This window comes from Dendrobates tinctorius, unplaced genomic scaffold (assembly GCF_039654945.1).
Source record: "Dendrobates tinctorius isolate UK_male_01 unplaced genomic scaffold, ASM3965494v1 ptg000008l, whole genome shotgun sequence".
In the NCBI taxonomy this organism is placed as follows: domain Eukaryota; kingdom Metazoa; phylum Chordata; class Amphibia; order Anura; family Dendrobatidae; genus Dendrobates; species Dendrobates tinctorius.
In genome coordinates, this window is record NW_027361676.1 from 48,222,887 (window position 1) to 48,239,035 (window position 16,149).

Here is a 16,149-nt window from a genome sequence, read left to right on the forward strand (position 1 = left end):
TTGATTTTCTTTACATCGTAAGCGTTGTTCGTTTGCGGTAGTGGTATCGAGAATGTAAAGTTGGGCAAATGCGCGTTGCTGGTCATCTGAGGGATGTAGTGTTCCAGTTCTATGATAGATCTGGCCATGTATGCGGAAACAGTATGGGCCATATCCAGGAGGTGGTGAAATATTTGCACCCACGGAGGCAAAAGCAAAGGAACTGTTAATACTTTGAATATTATCCATGAAATTTTTGCTAAATTCACTTTGCCGTTTCAGCAAACGTGTAAAGACATCAGGATATTGTAGTATGGGTACATGGACTTTACCCTTCTGACAGCAGAGCGTAAAGTTGTTATCAGAAGGTATCTCTGCTACAAAATGCAAAGCTTCGCAATGCTCACATACATGGGTCATGTCACCACAGCTGTGTTCAGTAATACTATTTTCATCATTAGTGAAAATGTGAGGTTCTAGTAGAAGTGCATGTCCAACCGATGGGGTGCGCCTAGTTTTGAGACCAACGTATATTTGTCTTGGTTGCACTTTCTGCGGGCTAACTGCAGCTTGTATGTGAAGAAACTGTGCGTTGGTATTGACTAATGGTGGTATTGATAGGGCAGAAACAGATTGCTGATTAGTTATGTCAGTGAACGGCATATAGGATGAAGTGTGGTAGTAACTTGTTCCACATGCTGATGTGGAAGCATCCTGTTGTGAGTCTACTAATAATGATGAGGAAGAAGCCGTCTATTGTTGACGGTGATGGCGTGCAGAGGCTTCTTCAGCCAATGTAATAGATTTAGAGTTAGGGGATTCGTGTGTGAGACGACGGCGTTTATAAGCCTTAATCTTGTCAAGTCGATGCTGTTTTTCCTCAGGAGTCTCATTAGCACGGCGTTGTTTTTGTCGTAGTGCTAAAGCTACTTTCCTTTCACTGGCATTGGCATACTGGGCATCGGTATTGAATGGTGGTATTGATAGGGCAAAAACAGATTGCTGATTAGTTATGTCAGTGAACGGCATATGGGATGAAGTGTAGCAGTAAATTGTTCCACATGCTGATGTGGAAGCATCCTGTTGTGAGTCTAATAATAATGATGAGGAAGAGGCCGTCTGTTGTCGGCGGTGACGGCGTGCAGAGGCTTCTTCAGCCAATCTTATGGATTTAGAGTTAGGGGATTCATGTATGAGGCGACGGCGTTTATAAGCCTTAATCTTCTCAAGGTGATGGTGTTTTTCCTCAGGAGTCTCATTAGCACAGCGTTGTTTTTGTCGTAGTGCTAAAGCTGCTTTCCTTTCACTGGCATTGGCATACTTTTTGTTATGACTCATGTTGGCACAGGTAAAGGAGTTTATTTGGCAGTTATCTGGCAGTGAAGAAGGCGTCCTGGAGTATTGTAGAGTAAACAGATACTAATTGACCCTGTAATTGCCCAGCAGTAGTTATGAAGTGGTAGTGGCAAATTGGCCCTGTAATTAGACACCGGCAGAGGAGCAAGGCAGCAGTAGTTATGGAGGTAGAGGCAAATTGGCCCTGTAATTAGACACCGGCAGAGGAGCAATGCAGCAGTAGTTATGGCGGTAGAGGCAAATTGGTCCTGTAATTAGACACCGGCAGAGGAGCAAGGCAGCAGTAGTTATGGCGGTAGAGGCAAATTAGTCCTGAAATTAGACACCGGCAGAGGAGCAAGGCAGCAGTAGTTATGGCGGTAGAGGCAAATTGGCCTTGTAATTAGACACCGGCAGTAAACAGGCAGAGGACCAAAGCAGCAGTAGTTATGGCGGTAGAGGCAAATTGGCCCTGTAATTAGACACCGGCAGAGGAGCAAGGCAGCAGTAGTTATGGCGGTATAGGCAAATTGGCCCTGTAATTAGACACCGGCAGAGGAGCAAGGCAGCAGTAGTTATGGCGGTATAGGCAAATTGGCCCTGTAATTAGACACCGGCAGAGGACAAAGGCAGTAGTTATGGCGGTATAGGCAAATTGGCCCTGTAATTAGACACCGGCAGAGGACCAAAGCAGCAGTAGTTATGGTGGTAGAGGCAAATTGGCCCTGTAATTAGACACTAGCAGAGGACAAAGGCAGCAGTAGTTATGGCAGTATAGGCAAATTGGCCCTGTAATTAGACACCGGCAGAGGACAAAGGCAGTAGTTATGGCGGTAGAGGCAAATTGGCCCTGTAATTAGACACCGGGAGAGGAGCAATGCAGCAGTAGTTATGGCAGTACAGGCAAATTGGCCCAGTAATTAGACACCGGCAGTAAACAGGCAGAGGACCAAGGCAGCAGTAGTTATGGTGGTACAGGCAATGCCAAGCATCCGCACAGCAAGTCGGCGTGAGGTAAATGACGCAATTTCAGGAATGCAAGATGGTGTCGGCGAAATATCGCGAGATTTCGCCGACGTCGTTAACACCTCTTGCCATGTTAACCCTCAACACACCACACCGCCTCAACACACACTCCTCTCACCTTTCACCATCTCCACTCACATCCACTCACTATGTCACTCCACATACGACCCTTTCTCTCTCACTCCATCTCTCATACTCAGACCATCATCGTCGCTGCCCCGACATCTTCCTCCGCCGCCGCGATCCTGGATCCAGACGTTCTCCAGGCCGCCGACATGTTCTTGCGGCGACGCCATCTTGCATTTCGTGAAATCCCGCGATATTCAAGATGGCGCTGGCGTGGACGACATCGGGATCCAAAATGGCATCGGCGTAATCTCGCAAGATTTCGCCGACGCCATCTTTTTGGATCCCGAGTCGTCCACGCCAGCGACATGTTCTTGCGGCGACGCCATCTTGAATAGCGCGGGATTTCACGAAATCCAAGATGGCGTCGCCGCAAGAACATGTCGGCGGCCTGGAGAACGTCTGGATCCAGGATCGCGGCGGCGGAGGAAGATGTCGGGGCAGCGACGATGATGGTGTGAGTATGAGAAACGGAGTGAGAGAAAGGAACGTATGTGGAGTGAAAGAGAGAGTGGACGTGAGTGGAGGTGAAAGGTGAGAGGAGTGTGTGTTGAGGTGGTGTGGTGTGTTGAGGGTTAACATGTGCGTGTGTGTGGTGACGTCACCGGTTACAACTGGACGGAAGTTGTTACAACCGGAAGCTGCTTAGGGCATTTATTATTATAGATTGTAAACGCATCTTCAGGGGGCACTTGGAGTTAAACCAAAGATCTCTTGATCTGCAGTCTAACTGTCTACCACTGAGATATACCCCCTAATATTAAAAGACCTAAACTCTTTTTTTTTTCTTAAAACCTGAAATATATTTGCACAGTTTTATGTTGTTGTGACTTTTTTTTACATTGATATACATTTTTATTTGTTAAAAATAACAAACTAATACAACAAGTACAGAGAAACACTCAGTAATTTTTATATCACAAGTAAATTCTCAGTTTTATAGTCTTCCAATGTGCTTTATGTATCTTTTGTAGATTTCTTTACAGGCAAAATTTCTCAAACTTTTTGCTGCATTTCTTAAATAGTATTCACATAAAGAAAACATGAATTCAACTTCATACGGTTCTAAATCTAGTATAAATATATAGGTAGCAAAGCATGTATAACCAAGGACCTCTTGATCTGCAGTCAAATGCTCTACCACTGAGCTATACCCCCTGTATTTAAAAAATGCAAACGCTCAATTTTTTTTTTCAACATGCAATCTGAAAAATGTTCAAATGCTCTACCACTAAGCTATGCCACCTATATTTGAAAAATGTAAACTCTTCTTTTTTAACATGAAACCTGAAATTTTCATCAGTTTATATATGGTTGTGTTTTTTTACTTTGATATGCATTTTTCTTTGTTAAAAATAATTAACTTTAGCAAAAAGTAAAGAGGAAATCTCAGGAATTTTTATTTTACCAGTCAAATCTTAGTTTTAGAGTCTACCAATGTGCTTTAAGAAAGCACAAAAACATGGATTCAACTTCACATGGTTCAAAAGCTTGCATAAATATGTACGTAAGAAATCATGTACAGTATTATTAATCCATTGTAAACGCATCTTCAGGGGGCACTTGGAGTTAAACCAAAGATCTCTTGATCTGCAGTCTAACTGTCTACCACTGAGATATACCCCCTAATATTAAAAGACCTAAACTCTTTTTTTTTTCTCCCATAAAACCTGAAATCAATTTGCACAGTTTTATGTTGTTGTGCCTTTTTTACATTGATATACATTTTTATTTGTTAAAAATAACAAACTACTACAAAAAGTACAGAGAAACACTCAGTAATTTTTATATCACAAGTAAATTCTCAGTTTTATAGTCTTCCAATGTGCTTCATGTATCTTTTGTAGATTTCTTTACAGGAAAAATTTCATAAACTTTTTGCTGCATTTCTTAAATAGTATTCATATAAAGAAAACATGAATTCAACTTCATACGGTTCTAAATCTAGTATAAATATATAAGTAGCAAAGCATGTATTTTTAATCTGTTGAAAATGTACCTTCAGGGGGCACTCGGAGTTGAAACAAGGACCTCTTGATATGCAGTCAAATGCTCTACCACTGAGCTATACCCCTTATATTTGCAAAATGCAAACGCTCAATTTTTTTTTTTCAACATGCAATCTGAAAAATGTTCAAATGCTCTACCGCTAAGCTATGCCACCTATATTTGAAAAATGTAAACTCTTCTTTTTTAACATGAAACCTGAAATTTTCTTCAGTTTATATATGGTTGTGTTTTTTTACTTTGATATGCATTTTTCTTTGTTAAAAATAATTAACTTTAGCAAAAAGTAAAGAGGAACTCTCAGGAATTTTTATTTTACCAGTCAAATCTTAGTTTTAGAGTCTACCAATGTGCTTTAAGAAAGCACAAAAACATGGATTCAACTTCACATGGTTCAAAAGCTTGCATAAATATGTAGGTAAGAAATCATGTACAGTATTATTAATCAATTGTAAACGCATCTTCAGGGGGCACTTGGAGTTAAACCAAAGATCTCTTGATCTGCAGTCTAACTGTCTACCACTGAGATATACCCCCTAATATTAAAAGACCTAAACTCTTTTTTTTTCTCCCATAAAACCTGAAATCAATTTGCACAGTTTTATGTTGTTGTGCCTTTTTTACATTGATATACATTTTTATTTGTTAAAAATAACAAACTAATACAAAAAGTACAGAGAAACATGCAGTAATTTTTATATCACATGTAAATTCTCAGTTTTATAGTCTTCCAATGTGCTTCATGTATCTTTTGTAGATTTCTTTACAGGCAAAATTTCTCAAACTGCAGTCAAATGCTTTACCACTGAGCTATACCCCCTTTATTTTTAAAAATGCAAACGCTCAATTTTTTTTTTTCAACATGCAATCTGAAAAATGTTCAAATGCTCTACCACTAAGCTATGCCACCTATATTTGAAAAATGTAAACTCTTCTTTTTTAACATGAAACCTGAAATTTTCTTCAGTTTCTAAATGGTTGTGTTTTTTTACTTTGATATGCATTTTTCTTTGTTAAAAATAATTAACTTTAGCAAAAAGTACAGAGGAACTCTCAGGAATTTTTATTTTACCAGTCAAATCTTAGTTTTAGAGTCTACCAATGTGCTTTAAGAAAGCACAAAAACATGGATTCAACTTCACATGGTTCAAAAGCTTGTATAAATATGTAGGTAAGAAATCATGTACAGTATTATTAATCCATTGTAAACGCATCTTCAGGGGGCACTTGGAGTTAAACCAAAAATCTCTTGATCTGCAGTCTAACTGTCTACCACTGAGATATACCCCCTAATATTAAAAGACCTAAACTCTTTTTTTTTTTCTCCCATAAAACCTGAAATCTATTTGCACAGTTTTATGTTGTTGTGCCTTTTTTTTACATTGATATACATTTTTATTAGTGTTGAGCATTCCGATACCGCAAGTATCGGGTATCGGCAGATATTAGCTGTATCGGAATTCCGATACTTAGTTCCAATACTTTTTTCATATCGAATCCCAGAATCGGAAGTTCCCATAATGCTAGGAGCCCGCTCGATTTGATTCAGCCAATGGGGATCCTCAGAAGTGTGGGCACATCCTGTTAGGCATGTAGGCATGTTAACTACTGGCATGGCTGTGATTGGCTGCTGAAATGATGTCATGATGCACTATAAAAACCGCTGCAGCAGCCATTTCTGGTCACTCTGCTGTGAATTCAGTTAGGGACAGGCTGTTGTTGAAGACTGTGAGGGACAGTTAGAAATAGCGATTCTCAAAACACATATAGTGCTTAACCCAGGCTACCTAAACCACCACTGTAGCTTGCTTTTCCCTAGCAGCACTGTTTTCACAGCTGTCTGCAAGGGCTGTGTGAGTGCAGACCCACGCTGTGTAGTGTGTCCTGCAGGCACGTCTGCTTGTAGGCCGCCCATACTCTCTGCCTCATACACATTTTTCTTTTATTGCTGCTTTTTTTTTTCTCCTCTATAGTGTGCTTCCATACGTATCCATATACGTTGGTTGCAAACACTAAAGGAGTGGACAGCGGAGCCTTTCAGCAGCCTTTCAGTGCTATAGCCCATTTCTCTGCACTGTTTTTGGCTATCTGATAGGTCTCTCTGTGTGTGAGTGCAGCTCACGTTGCAGTGTGTTCTACAGCCACCGCTAGCTGTAGTCCGCTCAGCGTGCGTCACTGCCTCATACATAGTCCTTTTTTTGCAGCTAATTTAGCCAGACTTTTGCTCCTATATTAGTGTGCTTCCAACCGCATCCATTGTCATTGGTTGGTTGCAAACAATATATAGGATTAGATAGAGGAGCCTTTTTGCTGGCTTGTGTCCTTCAGGGCCAGCCAGACTAGTATCACCCTATTTTTTGGAGCCTCATCAATTGCATTGTAGGTTAGCTTCCTGCATTGTAATCGCTCCAAAAAGTTTGTGATACTATAGCTTTCAAACTTTGGTCACATCCTTTTCTTTTCCCCCCCAAAAAAAAGGAAATAAAGTTCACCAAACACTCCACTTTACAGTTGTCTAGGCCACATTAGATCATATTAAAGTGTAGTACACACACTCTTAGCCAAATTAGTGTTTCTTATACTGGTTAGCAGGTGTTCAGGAATAAGAACACTAAGCCACCCCTTTTTTACTTTTCTGCCTATCTTTATCAGTCTACCAAGATGAAGAAGGCAGGGAGTAAGGCACGTAGTCGTGGCTGTGGAGTTTCAGCAGGGAGAGGACGGGGGGATTCAGCAGGGAGAGGACGTGGGGATTCGGTGTCTGCTGTGGCCACCAGTGACCCGGCATCCCCCACTTTTACCAGGCAACAGTCCTTCATGCGCAGCTTTGTAGGACCTCGACGTACCCCACTGCTGCGTGACGAACAAATTGAAGCCGTTGTCGGATGGATGGCAGCTAACGCATCCACTTCAATGACTTCCGCATCCTCCCAAGGCCAGAGCACTGAAGAGCAACCATCTGTCTCTTCACCACCTGCCAAATTGCCCAGGCAGTCCGAGAGCCCTGGACAGGAGCCATCTCAATCTTTACTTCTGTTCTCAGAATCTGTTGGCTTGGAAAGAGGTGGCCAGCCAAGCAGCATTCTAGAGCGTGAAGAAGAGGGAGTATGCAGTGATGCGCAACTGCTTTGTCCCTCTGAATCTGAAGAGGCAGGTGGGCCAGTGCCTATTGTCAGCACACCTCAGTGCTCATCTGATGATGATGAGACTCAGTTGCCAATTTCTGGTGCGTACGGTGCTGGCGAGACAACCCAGGACCAGCCGGTGCTTGAAGAGGGGAGTGGAGAGGATGAGGTCCTTGACCCATCATGGCGTCAGCCACAGGAAGGTGGTGGGAGCAGCTCTGAGGAAGAGATTCCCCGAACGGCCAAAAGAGGAGGGAGAGGGCGGGGGCAGACTTGGTTGCCTGTAGCCTCCACTTTGGCACCCGTGAGGAGCAATCCTCTTCCAAAACACAAAACGGGCACTCCCAGGACTTGCAGTGCGTGGTCTTTTTTTGACACAGTTGCAGATGACATTTGCTTTGTCAAATGCAAGCTGTGTCATCAGAAAGTGAAACGAGGGAAAAATGTGACCAACCTCAATACCACAAATATGTGGAAACATGTGCGTACCAAGCACGAGGTGGAGTTACACAGACACACTGAAGATGTAGGCCAACCTTCAGCAGCACCTACCACCTCTTCAGCTCGTGTTGGGGCCTCTTCCTCCAGCTCACACACAGCTGGTTCGGCTTCCTCACTGGAACGCCATGGAAGAACCACTGCCACTGTTGTCCAGAGACCCAGTGAAATTCCACCCACTGAACCACGTTCGCAGTCATCAGCACACTCCCAGGCCACTCACCAGCAATCGGTAGCACAGGCATGGGAGAAAAAGCGGCCATACTCGGCAAACCATCCCCGAGCACTGGCTTTGAATGCCGGCATTGCCAAACTACTGGCCCTTGAGATGCTGTCATTCAGGCTGGTGGAGACTGACACCTTCCGGAACTTTATGTCATTGGCAGTTCCACAATACAATGTGCCCAGCCGCTTTTATTTCAGCAGGCAAGCCGTCCCTGCCCTGCAAAAGCATGTGGAGGGAAAAATTAAAAATGCGCTACTAAATGCCATCAGTAGCAAGGTCCACCTGACCACCGATGCGTGGACCAGTAGCCATGGACAGGGACGATACATTTCCCTCACTGCCCATTGGGTCAATGTTGTGGAGCCGGGTACAGATCTGGAGAGTGGCTCTGTACGTATTCTGCCAACTCCAAGGATTGCTGGAATGCAGTCTGTACATATTGAGTCCTCCTCCTACTCTAGTTCCTCGGAATCAGCACTGCGTGAGCCTGTTAGGCCAGATATGAGCACAGGTGTGGCCAAACGTCAACAGGCCGTCCTTAAATTAATTTCTTTGGGGAATCGGAGCCACACAGCACAGGAGCTCTGGAATGCCATCAAGCAGGAGAGCGATGTGTGGTTTGTGCCAGCGAATCTCCAGCCAGGTTTGGTAGTGAGTGACAATGGCCGAAATCTAGTGGCAGCTCTGGGCCTAGGCAACCTCACTCACATACCATGTCTGGCACACGTGCTCAATTTGGTCGTGCAGAGCTTTCTGAGGGACTATCCGGATCTTGATGCACTGCTGCACAAGGTTTGCCTAGAGTGTGCTCACTTGCGGCATTCCAGCATGGCAAGATCGCGCATTGCATCTCTGCAACGACGATTCTGCCTGCCAGAACATCGCATCATATGTGACCTCCCCACCAGGTGGAATTCAACGTTACATATGTTGGAGCGGTTGTGTGAGCAGCAGGCAGCAGTAATGGAGTACCAGCTGCATCAGGCGCAAACAAGTCGCACTGTGCGCCGGACACACTTCACCACCACTGAGTGGGCCACTATGAGGGACATCTGCCAAGTTTGCGTGCCTTCGATGACTCCACGCGGATGGCCAGTGCAGATGATGCACTAATCAGCATGACTGTTCCCTCATCTGTCTGCTTCAAAAAACCTTACAAGCACTAAGTGAGGAGGTTTTTGAAGAGGTCAAGGATGAGCAGTCAGAAATGCCATCTGCTTCTGGCAAATCTGCGCAACGTGCTTCCACACAACGGCCCAGGCAGGGGACACTTAGTGAGGAGGATGACGAGGAGTCAATGGAGGAGGAGGAACACATCTCTCCAGAGGAGGGAGGTACACAAGGCTCTAGTAGTCAGTGTGTACAGCGAGGGTGGGGTGATGCTGAGCAGGCAGAGATGCTGCCTCAAGCTGGGGACAGCGTTTCCGGTCCAGTTGGCAGTCTGCAGCACATGGTTGATTTCATGCTGCAGTGCTTGGTAAATGACCGCCGCATCGCCAACATTCTCCACACGGCTGATTATTGGGTGTACACCCTCCTAGATCCTCGCTACCGGGACAACTTACAAAGCCTCATACCACAGTTGAACCGGGAGCGAAAAATGCGGGAGTACCAAGAAACACTTGTGCAGGCCATCATGTTCTCCATTCCCCCCGCAAGTGTTGCTGGTAGTGCTTTTCAAAGCAGCCATGTGGGTAGAGGCAGTGGAGGAAGCTCTGCACAAAGAGGTAGCAGAGGCAGTGCCGCAGGACAAGGCAAGGCCAGTATGGCCCAAATGTGGAAAAGTTTTGTGGGACCGCCACAAATGGCTACACCATCACAGACGGCTCCAGTCAGCAGGAGGCAACGTTTCCGTCAGATGGTGACAGACTACTTGTCGTGCCCTGTTAGTGTTCTCCCAGACGGCTCTTCCCCATTCAAGTATTGGGTCTCTAAGCTGGATACATGGCCAGAGCTTAGCCAGTATGCATTGGATGTGCTGGCTTGCCCTGCTGCCAGTGTATTATCGGAACGTGTCTTTAGTGCTGCAGGTGGTGTGGTAACAGACCGTCGCACGCGACTATCCGCCGATAATGTTGACTGGCTTACTTTTGTGAAAATGAACAAGGCCTGGATCTCACCTGAATTTGCCAGTCCTCTTCCAGAATAAATAATTGGCTGGCAACAGGATCCAGGTCTCCTGTTGTGTTCATGTTTCTATGACCTGAACTTTATTTCCTGGGCTACAGCAACGCCCGTTGTTGCTCAGAAGTGCTGTCCACACAGACAAAACACTCGCTCATGTGTAAGTGGGGTTCGGTAACGTCAGCTGATCCCCTGCTGTGTGTATGGCAAAGTGTCCTGTTCCCTCCACAGTCAAACAACCTCAGATTTACACCAGGCTCCAAGTAGGCCTCGGCCTACTACCTGATTTTCCCTGGGCTCCGACACCGCCAGTTGGTGCTCAGAAGTGCTGTGCGCACAGACAAAACACTCGCTCATGTGTAAGTGGGGTTCGGTAACATCAGCTGATCCCCTGCTGTGTGTACGGCAAACTCTCCTGCTGCCTACAACTTCTGACTACCTCTGATTTAATATGTTCTCTGATTTGCCCTCTGTCTCCACTCTGTTTTGAGTATTTCCTCCGGCCTACAACACCGCCTGTTTCTGCTCTCAAGTGCCGTCTGCACAATCCACACTTGTTCCTGTGTTACCTGGGTCCTGTAACATCTGCTCATCTCCAGAGGTGAGCATGGCAATGTCTCCTGCTTTGTCTACATTCCCACTACTTGTAGTGGAAATTTGGACAGAGCAGGAGACATTGCCTGACTCACCTCTAGGGAGAAGCTGGTGTTACAGAACCCCAGTAACACAGGAACAAGTGTGGGTTGTGCAGACGGCATTTCAGAGCAGCAACTGGCGTGGTTGGAAGCCAGAGGAAATACTCGAAACAGAGTGAAGACAGAGGCCTAATTGGAGTACGTTGACAGTTAGTAGTAGTCTAGAAACAATCGCAAACTGCCACCAAGTAGGCCTCGGCCTACTACTTGATTTTCCCTGGGCTCCGACACCGCCAGTTGGGCTCAGAAGTGCTGTCCGCACAGACAAAACACTCGTTCATGTGAAAGTGGGGTTCGGTAACGTCAGCTGATCCCCTGCTGTGTGTACGGCAAACTGCTGCTGCCTCCAAATTCAAAATACCACAGCTTTACACCTGGCTCCTAGTAGGCCTCGGCCTGCACCCTGATTGTCCCTGGGCTCCAACAACGCCAGTTGGTGCTCGGAAGTGCTGTCCACACAGAAAAACACACTTGTTCATGTGAAAGTGGGGTTCGGTAACGTCAGCTGATCCCCTGCTGTGTGGAGGGCAAACTGCTGCTGCCTCCAAATTGTAACTACTTCAGATTTAAACATTCTCTGATTTGGCCTCTGTCTCCACTCTGTCTCTAGTATTTCCCCTGACCTCCAACACCGCCAATTCCTGCTCACAGTTGCCATCCACGCATTCCACATGTGTTCCTGTGTTACTGGGGTTCTGTAACGTCAGCAGATCCCCCAATATGTGTCCGCCACTGTCTCCTGCGCTGTCCACCTTCCCACTGCAAGCGGTGGGAATGTGGACAGAGCAGGAGACAGTGGCAGACACACATCAGGGGATCTGCTGACATTACAGAGCCCCAGTAACCCAGGAACACGTGTGGATTGGGCAGACGGCTGCTGTACGCATAAACTGGCGGTGTTGGTGGTCACGTGAAATCCTGGAAACAGAGTGGAGACAGCTGCCTAATTGGAGCACGTTGACAGTCTGTTGTAGCCTACAAACAATCAAAAACTGCCACCAAGTAGGCCTCGGCCTGCACCCTGGTTCTCCCTGGGCTCCAACAACGCTAGTTGGTGCTCGGAAGTGCTGTCCACACAGAAAAAAACACATGTTCATGTGAAAGTGGGGGTCGGTAATGTCGGCTGATCCCCTGCTGTGTGGAGGGCAAAGTGTCCTGCTCCCTTCAAAGTCAAAATACCTCAGCTTTACACCTGGCTCCTAGTAGGCTTCGGCCTGCACCATGATTGTCCCTGGGTTCCAACAACGCTAGTTGGTGCTCGGAAGTGCTGTCCACACAGAAAAACACACTCGTTCATGTGAAAGTGGGGGTCAGTAACGTCAGCTAATCCCCTGCTGTGTGGAGGGCAAAGTATCCTGCTCCCTCCAAAGTCAAACAACGTCTTATCTTAAACTGCCTCCAAGTAGGCCTCAGCCTACAAAATGACTATCCCTGGGCTCCAACATCGTCAGTTGTTGCTCGGAAGTGATGTCCACACAGAAAAACACACTCGTTCATGTGAAAGTGGGGTTCGGTAACGTCAGCTGATCCCCTGCTGTGTGGAGGGCAAACTGCTGCTGCCTCCAAATTGTAACTACTTCAGATTTAAACATTCTCTGATTTGGCCTCTGTCTCCACTCTGTCTCTAGTATTTCCCCTGACCTCCAACACCGCCAGTTCCTGCTCACAGTTGCCGTCCACGCATTCCACACGTGTTCCTGTGTTACTGGGGTTCTGTAACGTCAGCAGATCCCCAATATGTGTCCGCCACTGTCTCCTGCGCTGTCCACCTTCCCACTGCAAGCGGTGGGAATGTGGACAGAGCAGGAGACAGTGGCAGACACACATCAGGGGATCTGCTGACATTACAGAACCCCAGTAACCCAGGAACACGTGTGGATTGGGCAGACGGCTGCTGTACGCATAAACTGGCGGTGTTGGTGGTCACGTGAAATCCTGGAAACAGAGTGGAGACAGGTGCCTAATTGGTAGTGCTTTTTAGCACAGGTACCTTCTGCCTAGTAACCGTGGTCCAGCACCATCAGCTGTTCCTCGGTAGTGCCATTGGCTCTTGTAACTTTTGCTACCCATCTGGGTTCCAGCACCGTCAGCTGGTTCTCGGCAGTGTCTTTGGCACGGGTACTCCCTGTTGCCCAGCCTGTTTTCAGCACGCCTGCTGTTTCCGGGTAGTGTCAAGGTCACTATCCCACCAATCCATTGTCCTGTCGTCTTGCGGCCGGGTTAGCCGACTCTACGGTGCCTGCAGTTTAGGTGACTCCTATGTGGGCTGCGGGAACTGGCACTGAAGGCTGGATCCGTAGTGCCAATGGGACATGGACCCCCTGTAGGACTGTGGGTTTCGGTAACTGCGGCCGGCTTGCGGCCTGGCTACTTTGCTTTGAATGGGTACCTTCTGCTACCCACCCGGGTTCCAGCACTGTCTGCTGGTTCTCGCCAGAGCCTTTGGCCTAGGTGCCTCCATCTCGGTATCCGAGGTCCAGCGCCGTCAGCTGGTCCTTGGTAGTGCTTTTTAGCACAGGTACCTTCTGCTTAGTAACCGTGGTCCAGCACCGTCAGTTGGTCCTCGGTAGTGCCATTGGCTCTTGTTCCTTCTGCTACCCATCCGGGTGCCAGCACTGTCTGCTGGTTCTCGCCACAGCCTTTGGCCTAGGTGCCTCCATCTCAGTATCCGAGGTCCAGCACCGTCAGCTGGTCCTTGGTAGTGCTTTTTAGCACAGGTACCTTCTGCTTAGTAACCGTGGTCCAGCACCGTCAGTTGGTACTCGGTAGTGCCATTGGCTCTTGTTCCTTCTGCTACCCATCCGGGTGCCAGCACTGTCTGCTGGTTCTCGCCACAGCCTTTGGCCTAGGTGCCTCCATCTCGGTATCCGAGGTCCAGCACCGTCAGCTGGTCCTTGGTAGTGCTTTTTAGCACAGGTACCTTCTGCTTAGTAACCGTGGTCCAGCACCGTCAGTTGGTTCTCGGTAGTGCCATTGGCTCTTGTTCCTTCTGCTACCCATCCGGGTGCCAGCACTGTCTGCTGGTTCTCGCCACAGCCTTTGGCCTAGGTGCCTCCTTCTCGGTATCCGAGGTCCAGCACCATCAGCTGGTCCTTGGTAGTGCTTTTTAGCACAGGTACCTTCTGCTTAGTAACCGTGGTCCAGCACCGTCAGTTGGTCCTCGGTAGTGCCATTGGCTCTTGTTCCTTCTGCTACCCATCCGGGTGCCAGCACTGTCTGCTGGTTCTCGCCACAGCCTTTGGCCTAGGTGCCTCCATCTCGGTATCCGAGGTCCAGCACCGTCAGCTGGTCCTTGGTAGTGCTTTTTAGCACAGGTACCTTCTGCTTAGTAACCGTGGTCCAGCACCGTCAGTTGGTCCTCGGTAGTGCCATTGGCTCTTGTTCCTTCTGCTACCCATCCGGGTGCCAGCACTGTCTGCTGGTTCTCGCCACAGCCTTTGGCCTAGGTGCCTCCTTCTTGGTATCCGAGGTCCAGCACCATCAGCTGGTCCTTGGTAGTGCTTTTTAGCACAGGTACCTTCTGCTTAGTAACCGTGGTCCAGAACCGTCAGTTGGTCCTCGGTAGTGCCATTGGCTCTTGTTCCTTCTGCTACCCATCCGGGTGCCAGCACTGTCTGCTGGTTCTCGCCAGTTTCTCAGCCTTCTTGTACCTTCTGCTACATTTCCAAGATCAAGCTTTTTGAAATTCTCTTTGGTAATCCTTATTGATCTCCATGACGACGACCCTGATAATGACGACCCTGAAGACCACACCAAAGAAGACCAGAAATATGACCCTAAATAATAAGACCAAGAGGACAAAGAACATGAAGACAACCACCAAGATACAGAACAAAAGACAGAAGAACAAGAAGCAGAAGAAGCAAAAGCAGAAGAACAGAAAGCAGAAGAACATTAAGCATAAGACTAAAAATCAGCATAGAAGAAATCAAAATTATAAGCAGAAGAAGACTAAGCAGTAAATGGGGGTGAGTCCGTTCCTCCTCGTGGTGCCCCTGGAAAATGCCTGCTGCTGCAGGCCAAACTGAACGCGGACAAATCCTGTTGTAAATCTTTTGTGACAGGCAGAACGTAAGGTGTAATCTTATAACTTTTATAGATAAGTACTACAGGAATGTCTGTCACCATAAGAAAATGAAGACAAAGAAGTATAGGAAGAAGATGAAGAAATAGCATATTAAAATTAATAATAGCTGAATAAGAAGAATATGAAGAATGGAAAAAAAAATTAATGGGAAGAAGATGAAGAAGAAGAAGATGAATAAGGTGAAGAAAAAGTTGATGAAAAAAATGCTACTGCTGCGGATCATGAAGGAGAAAGTGTGGGAGAAGTACAAAAGAAGTTGAAGAGCATGGAAGTTGTGAAACATACAGTACATATCTGACAAAATATAAAAAAGGTTAACATAGTCAATATCTTTTTAACTCTGAACGTCTTGAAAAAAAAAATTGGAATTAATGCTATGCCATGTGATTTGAATAAACCATTATGCTTTTAATGTCTCCTCCACCTCCCACAATACATTCTACATGATTCTTATTTGTTTTCAATTATGTAGAATTAGCCAACAAGGAAATAAAGGGCTTTTTTTAATTCCGATACCGGAAGTGCCATTGACTTGAATGGGACTTCCGGTATCGGAATCGGCGAAACCCGATATTTTTTTCGTATCGGGCGATACCATCCGATACGATATTTTTGGGTATCGAACGGTATCGCTCAACACTAATTTTTATTTGTTAAAAATAACAAACTAATACAAAAAGTACAGAGAAACACTCAGTAATTTTTATATCACAAGTAAATTCTAAGTTTTATAGTCTTCCAATGTGCTTCATGTATCTTTTGTAGATTTCTTTACAGGCAAAATTTCTCAAACTTTTTGCTGCATTTCTTAAATAGTATTCATATAAAGAAAACATGAATTCAACTTCATACGGTTCTAAATCTAGTATAAATATAGAGGTAGCAAAGCATGTATTTTTAATCTGTTGAAAATGTACCTTC

General features: G+C 46.1%; 1 non-coding gene across 1 annotated transcript; it reads right to left on the reverse strand.

Moving 5' to 3' along the window:
- Positions 1–4,469: 4,469 nt before the first annotated feature.
- On the reverse strand, positions 4,470–4,541 carry TRNAC-GCA (transfer RNA cysteine (anticodon GCA)). The gene has a single exon. It is a non-coding gene; the product is annotated as a tRNA-Cys (tRNA).
- Between the last annotated feature and the right edge of the window lie 11,608 nt (positions 4,542–16,149).